Genomic DNA, 9,567 nt, shown 5'->3' on the forward strand with positions numbered 1-9,567 from the left:
ATATCACTTATATGCGGGATATAAATCCAAAAGCAACAAATGAGCAGGACAAACAAACAGAGACTCATGGACATGGACTATACACTAGTGGTTACCAGAGGAGAGGGGGATGGGAGAGGTAGACGGGAGAAAAAAAATTTAAATCATTTCTTTAAATAAATAAATAATAGATAGATAGATAGATAGATGATAGATAGATAGATGAATGAATGAATGAATGAATGAATGAATAAATAAAAATAATACTCATCATATGAGAATTGTAAAGATTAAATAATATAACATATATAAAATGCCTGGCTATAAACCTGCCACCAAGATGAGTCTATTAGATCCTATCCAAATGTAAATGTATTTTATCACAGACATCTGAGTACCTACTACGTACAAGGCACCGATACAGCACGTTATTCTATGAGAATTCCTAAAACTTCTTTACCTCAGTGCCTAGGAACAACCAGATACTGACGCTCCTCCCACCAATACTCCTGCTTACATGCCATGAGGCACTATCTGCCAGAACTAAAGAGAAGCATCCCATACGCTGCTACCCAGGTACTGCAGAGCCAATTCTGACATCTCTTTGCTTCAATTTGTCTCCAGAGTTTCATTTGAAGCCATCTAATTCCACCCATCCTCAAAGCACTGTCATTATTAAAGGTTTTAGAGTCAGAAACATGTTAGTTCCCATTCCTGATCTACGACACAGGAGCGTGACACTGGTTGAGTGGTTCGACTCAACATTCTCATCTATAAAATGTTGGTGATAATAATTATACTGCCATATAGAAGTGCTATGAGAATGAGAATTAAATGACATAATTCATGTCCAGCATTAAGCATTATGGTTGACATATAAGTGATCTCTGGTCACTAAAAGCTACAGGTCAATTCCTTGATCTCTTGCCCTCCAATGAGCCTCAGTTCTGCTCTAATCAAGTTACTCATTCCCAAGGTCCTAAATCTTGTTATTGCAAACCCATGATCTCAAATCACTATCTCACCATATCCAATCCCTTTCATCCAGTACCTTCATAGTGTTCATTCTTGTATCTTCCTAATCGCTAATCCTTCGATGCTACCACGTTTAAATTGACCATAGTCATCTTCATGTTCTTACTTCCTTTCTTACATACATAGTCTATAATGAAAGTCATTATAATCATTCTCTGCTATGTACCCCGAACCCACTTGCCTCTTTCTTACTCCGTTGTAACGTCCTGGGAAAACATAAACACTGATTAAGACCATCTCTTTGCCTGCAAATGAGTAGCTAAAAATAGCTAGAGAAAAATGCGTAATTATGCCTGACAGGTCGTCTGTCTTTAAATTTTCCTCAACATACTTCAAATTTCCCATGATCCTTTTACATTTGCCAAACAAATTTACTCTCCTGCTTTCTGAAACGACTCATTTTTTTACTCTGTTTTCTCTCCTTAAATCTCCAATAACTCTTCTCCCAGACTCTTAGCAGACAGGTTTGCTTCTTATTTTGTCAAGAAGACTTCATCTTCCTACTACCAGTTATATCAAACTACCTGAGTCTGAGCCAAACACTCTACCTGTCCCTTTGTTGCGGGGCTGTCTATACCCCTATCTAATGCCATCCCTCCCACATGTGCTCAGGATCCCATTTCCTGTCTCCTGCTTAAGGATTTTACTTCCATGATTTTATCTCTCCCACACTTGTCAGTTTTTCCCTCTCTGCCGGCTCATTCTCTGCAGCATAAAAAACTGATGCAATATTATCCATCATTAAAAAAAATAAAGGTCTCTTGTGACATCCTCCCCCCTCCAATTCTTTCCCAATTTCTCTGTTTCTCTTAATGGTAATTCATTTCAATAATTTTTTATATCACTATCTCAACTTCCTCACTTCTCAGTCGCTCATACCACTTACACCGATCAGGTATTTTCAGTTATTATTCCACTGAAACCACTCTTATTATTCATTCATTGCAAATTATGGAGCACCATATGTACCAGGCACTGTCCTGAGTGCTGGGAAAATAGCAGTGAACGAAACAGCTCAAAAGCGAATCCACAAAGAAAGAGAAGAACACTAGACCAAGAACTCCCCTGTTTCACACACCCCACATCAAATCCACCCATATCTAGTTCACATCTCTGCCTTGATTTCTCTCTTCCACACTCTTTCTTCAAACTATCAGCTTCTCCTATTGACTTCAGAACAGATTTGGATTCTGACAATTTCCCACCATCTCCAGTGCCCACAAGATGGTCTAAACCATCATCTCTCTTCTACGGCCATGCCACCCTGAACGTGTCCGATCTCATCTGATCCTGGAAGCTAAGCAGGGTCAGGCCTGGTTAGTACTTGGATGGGAGATCTAGGAATACCAGGTGCTGTAGGCATTAAAAATAAACAAACAAACAAACAAACCATCATCTCTCATCTCCATGACTGCCAGGAATGGCTTCCTAAGTTGTCTTCCTGCTTCCTCTCCTGCCCTCTACAGTCCATTCTCTGCACAGCAGCCACAGTGAGGTTTTTAACCTATAAATCAGATTATACCACTTCATTCTCAAATTTTTCCAGTGGATTTTCATTGGCTCCAAAGTACTTGCCATGACCTATAAGTATCTACTTAATTTGACCACTGGTTATCTCTGAATCTTACTCTTTTTTACTTTTCCTTTCCCCTACTCATATCAATTTAAACTGATTTTCCTACCGTTCCTTGAAAACACCCAGCACGTGCCCGCCTTGGGGGCTTTGCACTTGCTCTTCCCCCACATATCAGCTTGGCTCACTTCCTCGCTTTATTTAGGATTTAGTCCTGTGTCACCACTTCAGAGAAACTTTCCCTGTTCCCTCTCATCTAAAACTGCATGTTCCTTCCTCATCTCTCTCTACTGCCTTATTCGGTTCGATTTTTCTTAAAGCATATATAGCATTACCTAAAATTACATTATATATTTATTTGTTTATTTTCTGTTTCTCTCACTAGATATAAGCTTCATTAGCATAAAGATCTCTCTATTTCCAGGCTGTAAAACAGTACTTGGCATATAGTAGCTCCTCAATAAAATATGTGTCCCCCCCCCTCCCCCCAAAAAGTGCACGTTTTCTGCCCACATCATTCTAGGCATCCTTTCCTTCTCAGAAAAATATTCTCAAGACTATCTTTCCCTTCTCGACATTTCTCTCATGCCTTTTCAATCCTTCATTTATGGGAAGCAAATACTCCTATATTTTCAACCTCATAACAGAAAACTCTTCCCTTCTCCTTGCCTTAAATAAACTGGGGTTTATAGCAAAGACACTACTTCATTAACTTTCCCTTTAAGTGTGGCACGTTCACATTTCAGAGAATGAGCTTAATCTGTCCCTTTTCACGATAACCCCTCAACCTAAGCTCCTGATCTCCTCAACTTCTTTCCCCTCCATTGATTCTTCTCCTCCTTACCTGTATTTTAAATCTCTCCTTCTCTAATTACTCTTTCCTCTTAGACTATAAACATAATCAAGTTTCTCCCATCTTAAAAAAAAATTCTATTGATATGCTCCTTTCTAGTTATCGTCTTCTTTCCTCTCTTTGTCAATCAAGCTTCTCGAATGAACAATTTATAACTGTTAACTCCACCTTACTCATCTTCTGTCCATTTCTACTCTATCTCCTTTGTGAGATTCTTTATCGGTATCTCTAAAATTTGGGGTTCCTAGAGTAATACAATTAAAGATCTATCTCCTCTCAATGTGTCATTTAAAAAAAAAGGTAGGTAGCAAAATAAAACAGTGGGGGTAAAGGGAGGTTGGTTGTCAAGGTAATGAAAAACAGGCGAAATCCAATTAAATGCATTGCTATTGAGGATGGATTAAGAGAAACATTCTTGGACTGTACATGTCCCATCCTCTAAAACAGAACATATAGACCCAAGGACTGTCAGAGAAAGAAAAAACTATTGTCACATAAATACCATAATTTAGAAACCTAGGGGCTGAACTAGCCAAAAATGTATATGGTCATTCCCCGATATAATGTGTTCTGTTCTGTACTGTTCGTTGGGGCAGGTAGAGGTATAGATGCTATTCTTCCCCATTCCTATTAGCAGCAACTCATAAAACTTCTTGCTTTCCATAACACTACATCAGAATAAATAAAATAAAAACTTAAAAATAAAAGATAAATGAAATCGGATCGTTGAGGGAAATTAAGACACTGCTCAGTTTACAGTAATTAAGCGACATTCCTCAGCTTGCAACAAATTAAGATGACAAAAATGAAGACAAATTCAAGCATCATAATTAATATAACTAAACAACAGAAATTGACATTTGTTTTCCAAAATAACACATAATAACTACTTCTTTTCAAGCACCATCTCAAGGAAAATTGAAGAGGTAAAACTGTAAGACAAAATTTTATTTTCAGTGAGGATAAACCCAGAGCTGGACAGCTGGATAAATTCATAAACTGATATTCTTCAATGCCTTTATAATTAAACAAAATAGAAAGAAAAACATCTCAAGAAAATAAAATAGAACTAATAACCCAAGGAAAAGAGAAAAACAAGTTACAAAATTAAGTTGTGGAAGAGACAAACCAAAGTCTAGTATTTTCCAAAACAAACAAACAAACACACACACACACACACACACACACACACACACACACACTCACATGAGCTCAGATGTGCCAAGTGCTGCAGGTTCAGGGTATCAGTGAATCAGAAATGAGTCTGTACCCCTTCTCCAAACCCAGGAGGATGCAGGAGAGTTGCTTCCCTTTAAACTGAACATGGAAAGATAAAAGAAAGACAGACAGACAGACTCCCCAAGCGCCCAAAGCTTTTAAACCACGGGCAGACCTCTCTCTCAGCTTTGCAACCTAAATTCCCAATTATGTTTGGTCCAAGAAACCTCATTGTAAATTTAGTTTAAAGTAACCTCAAACTATGCCCAAGGTGACCTACAGAAGTAAACATAAATATTCTCTGGAAGATAGCACCTTCATATTTGGCTTTGTAGAAACCCCACAAATAACATTGTCAGAGGCATTGATCAGTATACAGACAAAGATAACCAAAACCGTGAGGAATCTAGACCCTACAAGAAACAACAAAAACAAGTAGAACAAAAACCAAACCCCACATACTTCACATGTTGAATTTTCAGACACAGATGATAAAAGAACTATGACCTCCATAAAATAAAACAAAACATAACAAAAAAAGCAAAACAAACTTAAAATATCTAGAGAACAGGACATTATGAATAATAAACTAGGAGACTTGAAAAAGAATCAAATACAATTTCTGGAAAGAAAAAGAGTTTGAAGAGTAAAGTGTGTATCTTACTAGGACACACACTAAATATAAATAGAAACAGATTGTGTATCTTCTACACTCAAAGAGGAAAAAAAATAAAACTATTGAAGAAATATCAAAATGAACATAAAATAGGCAGGCTTAACAGAAAGCATCGAGAGAAGATACTTTCAAACTCAGATATATCAGCAACTTTATTATATGTAAATAAAATAAAGGCCCCAGTTCAAATAAAAAGGTTATCAGACTAGATTAAAAATAACAAAATAACTGTATATATTTTATGAGTTATCTAAAACATAAGGAAACAGAAAAGTTGAAAGTAAAAACAAAAATATATGTCATGCAAATATTAACAAAATGTTATTTTAGTATTCAGGAAATATAGACTTTAATTTAAAGGTTTTACTAGAGATAAAGAAGAAAACTACAAGGGATAAAAGATTCAACTTAACCAAGAAGTATAAAAAAATTTATAGACCTAATAACATAGCTTCAAAATATGTAAAGCAAACACTGACTGAACTACAAAGAAACATAGACATAGCTGTGATCATAATGGGAAAATTTACCACAGCTCTTTCTGAAATTGACAAATTAATTTTAAAAATCGGGACAGATATAGATCTTGAACAAGATGAGTAACAAACCTGACTTAGTGGAAATATATAGAATAACTGCACCCACTGATGGCAAAAAATACACATTATTTTTAATCTCTCGAGATATCAGATTACAAAGCAAATCATGACAAATGTCAAATGAGTGAAACAATATAGGATATACATACCTATAACTCATGGTAAAACACATTCAAGATACAAATTAGAACATCCTAAGTGTACGATAATGAAATCACTATTAAAACTTATGGCAAGTAGCTAAAAGCACTTAAGGAAAAACACGTGGCCTTATATGCACATATTAAAGAGGAAAAAACCTTAATGAGCTTATATTAAGGTTTAATATAGCACGTAAGGTTTAATATTAATAAAGCACATATCCCAATCACTTAAAAAAAGGTCAAAAAGGAAGATACTAAAAGAGATGATTAAGAAAGTCAAAAGTTGATTCATTGAAATAACTAGCATTAAACAGAGTATAAGTGTATACTGGAACAACTTTATGACAACTCATTTGAAGATTCAGACCAAAGGAATAAATTTCTAAAAAAATGTAACTTATTAAAACAAAATCGAGAAGAAATTAGAGAAAATAAATAGTCCTATAAGCCAAGCAGTAAAGAAATTGAAATAGTAGTCAAAAATATGCCCACAAGGCAAACCCGGGACCAGTTTGCTTTATCAGAGTTTTGCTGAACATTCAAGGAAGAAATAATATAAATTATATGTAAATTAATACATAAAATAATAAAAGATGCTATATCCCTAATTCATGTTTCTAGATTAGTATAACCTTAATACCAAAACCTGACAGTGACAGCATGAGAAAAGTAAATTACAGGCAAAAATATAGAAGAAATTTAGCAAATTATATCCAACATCTAAAATGAATAACACATCATGTCCAAATTGGGTTTATCCTAGGTATTTAAGGTTAGTTGAATATTAGAATATCAATTAATATAATTCCTCAACATCGACAGATTTTTTTAAAAGTTATGATAATATCAATATAAGTAAGACTAGAAGGGAATTCTTTTGTATCTGATTAGGGGTATCTGCAAACCAACGTACAGAAAACAACATAACGAAAGGAGAAATTATGAGAACTGTTCCTCTGCGATCAGGAACATGATGCAACTCCTATTCTATCTTCTATTGAAAGTCCCAGATCGCAGAGTAAAACAAGAATAAGAAGAGAGATACAGTTTGGAAAGGAAGAAACAAAACTTTAATTATCTGGATATGATAAGAATGTGTACATAGAAAATCCTAGATAATCAACAGAAAAATTATTAGAATTTTTAAGAGAGTTTATCAAGGTAGCCAGGCATCAAAGTAATATCCAGAAATCAAAAAGTTCCAAAGACCAATACTTATATACTAAATTCTAAAAATCATATCTATAATAGCATAAAATTAAGAAGTACCTAGGCCTAAGAATAAATCTAATAAATGATGTACAAAGCCTCTGCATAAAAGTATAGAACTTTATTAGAGAGACAATAAAGACCTAAATAAAAGCAGAAATACAATTTTAAGCACAATATTGTCAGCGCAATTCACAATAGCCAAGACACGGAAGCAACCTAAGTTCCCATCAACGGACAATTGGATAAAGAAATTATGGTTCATATATATAATGGGATATTACTCAGCCATTAAAAAGACATGAAATCCTACCATTTGCAATGACATGGATGGACCTAGAGGTTATTATGCTGAGTGAAATAAGTCGGACAGAGAAAGATAAATATCATATGATTTCACTTACATGCGGAATCTAAGGAACAAAAAGAACTAATCAAAAAGAGACTCACAAATATAGGACAATCTGGTGACAGCCAGAGGGAAGAGGGGCTGGGGTCTGGGAGAAAGTGGTGAAGGGTTAAAGTACAAATTAGTAGTTGATAAATGGTCACGGGGATGATGAGCACAGCATAGGGAATGCAGTCAGCAGTAAGGTAATAGCTAGATGGAGAGCCAAAGGAGAGAAAGGACAATTAGGAGGATTGTTTTATAAACTATATAAATGTCTAACCCATGTACTGTATACCTGAAAGTAATAATAACATAACGTTTTTACAAAAGATGTCTATACTCAAGGTCCATCCATGTTGCCGCAAATGGCAGTATTTCATCTTTTCTTACGGCTGAGTAATCAATCCATTGTATATATATACCACATCTTCTTTATCCAATCATGTATCGAAGGGCACTTTACTTGTTTCCATGTCTTGGCCACTGTGAAAAATGTTACTATGAACATCAGGGTGCAAATATCTTTACAGATAAACGTTTTCAAGTTTTTTGGGTAAATACCCAGAAGAGGGATTGCTGGGTCACATGGTAATACTAGTTATACTTTTTTGAGGAAACTCCATACTGTTTTCTATGTGATTTCACCTATATGTGGGATGTAAAACTGAAAGCAACGAACAAACATGACAAACAAACAGAGGAGGCTAGTGGATTAGTGGTTACCAGAGGGAAGGAGGGGAAGAGGGAGGTAGATAGAGGTAAAGGGGGTCAAATATATGGCGATGGAAGGAAATTGAACTTTGAGTGGTGAACTCACAATGCAGTATACATAAGACATGTTGAATTGTACACTTGAAACCTATATGATTTTATTAACCAATGTCACTCCGATAACTTTAATTAAAAAGAATCTTGAAATAAAAAAGGTGTCTGTACTGTTCACTTTATCATTTATGTTTTGCATTGTTTTGTTTTTATGAAATGTATTAGTGTGACATTGGTTAATAAAATTATATAGGTTTTGAGTGTACAATTCAATAATATATCATCCGTCTATTGCATTGTGTGTTCACCACCCAGAGGTAGATAAGGATAAAGGGGGTCAAATATATGGTGACAGGAGGAGATTTGAATTTATTTTTTTAATTGACTGGTCGGCGTTGACAGGCTGATTCTAAAATTTATATGAAAATGTTAAGGGCCAAGAATAGCTTCTTGAAGTCTTGAAGAATAAGGTAAAAGGGAGTTGCCCTATTAATATCAAGACCGTTTAAAAAAAAAAAGACTTTTCAAAAATTGCAGTTGGGGCAGGAGGGTATTGACGCCAGAAACAACAAACAAAGGAGACAGAATAGAGTTCAGAAACAAATCCAGGCATATATGGACACTTGATTTATGACTGAGGTAGCAGTGAATAATTGTCTGGTAAATACAGGATTTTCAATAAATGGTGCTAAGACAGTTGGTTATTTTCATACCTCAAGCAACAATTAAATTTGAACCTTATCCATAGCATACAAAAATTTATTAGAGGTAGGTTGAAGATCTAAATATGAAAGTCAAAACTCAAAAGACTGTATAATAAAAGTGAACTTCTTAAAAGCATTTCTTAAACATGCCCAAAGGATAGCCGCAAAGGAAGCAATTGTTAAAAGAGTCTAGTAAAATTCAGAACTCTGTTTATCAAAAGATGCAAGAAAAAAGTAAAGAACAAGCATAGAATGCTATATTCTTGTCACATACCACACATATATCTGCTAAAGAAACATTATCAAAAATACATGAATTCCTACAACACCATAAGAAAAAGAAAGAAAATCCAGTAGCAAAAATGGACAAAAGACTTGACGAGGTAATTTGTCCTCCAAATTGTCACAGAAGAGGGACTCCG

The 9,567-nt window shown here is 35.0% G+C and overlaps 1 protein-coding gene and 1 pseudogene across 1 annotated transcript in view; one reads left to right on the forward strand and one right to left on the reverse strand.

Annotated features, from left to right (window-relative positions):
* Positions 1–9,567, reverse strand: part of GABRA3 (gamma-aminobutyric acid type A receptor alpha3 subunit) — a 202,136-nt gene that overhangs the window by 132,673 nt on the left and 59,896 nt on the right. The gene's annotated exons all lie outside the window — the stretch shown is intronic.
* On the forward strand, positions 2,261–2,376 carry LOC111733384 (annotated as a pseudogene).

This window comes from Pteropus vampyrus, unplaced genomic scaffold (assembly GCF_000151845.1).
Source record: "Pteropus vampyrus isolate Shadow unplaced genomic scaffold, Pvam_2.0 Scaffold556, whole genome shotgun sequence".
Lineage (NCBI taxonomy): Eukaryota > Metazoa > Chordata > Mammalia > Chiroptera > Pteropodidae > Pteropus > Pteropus vampyrus.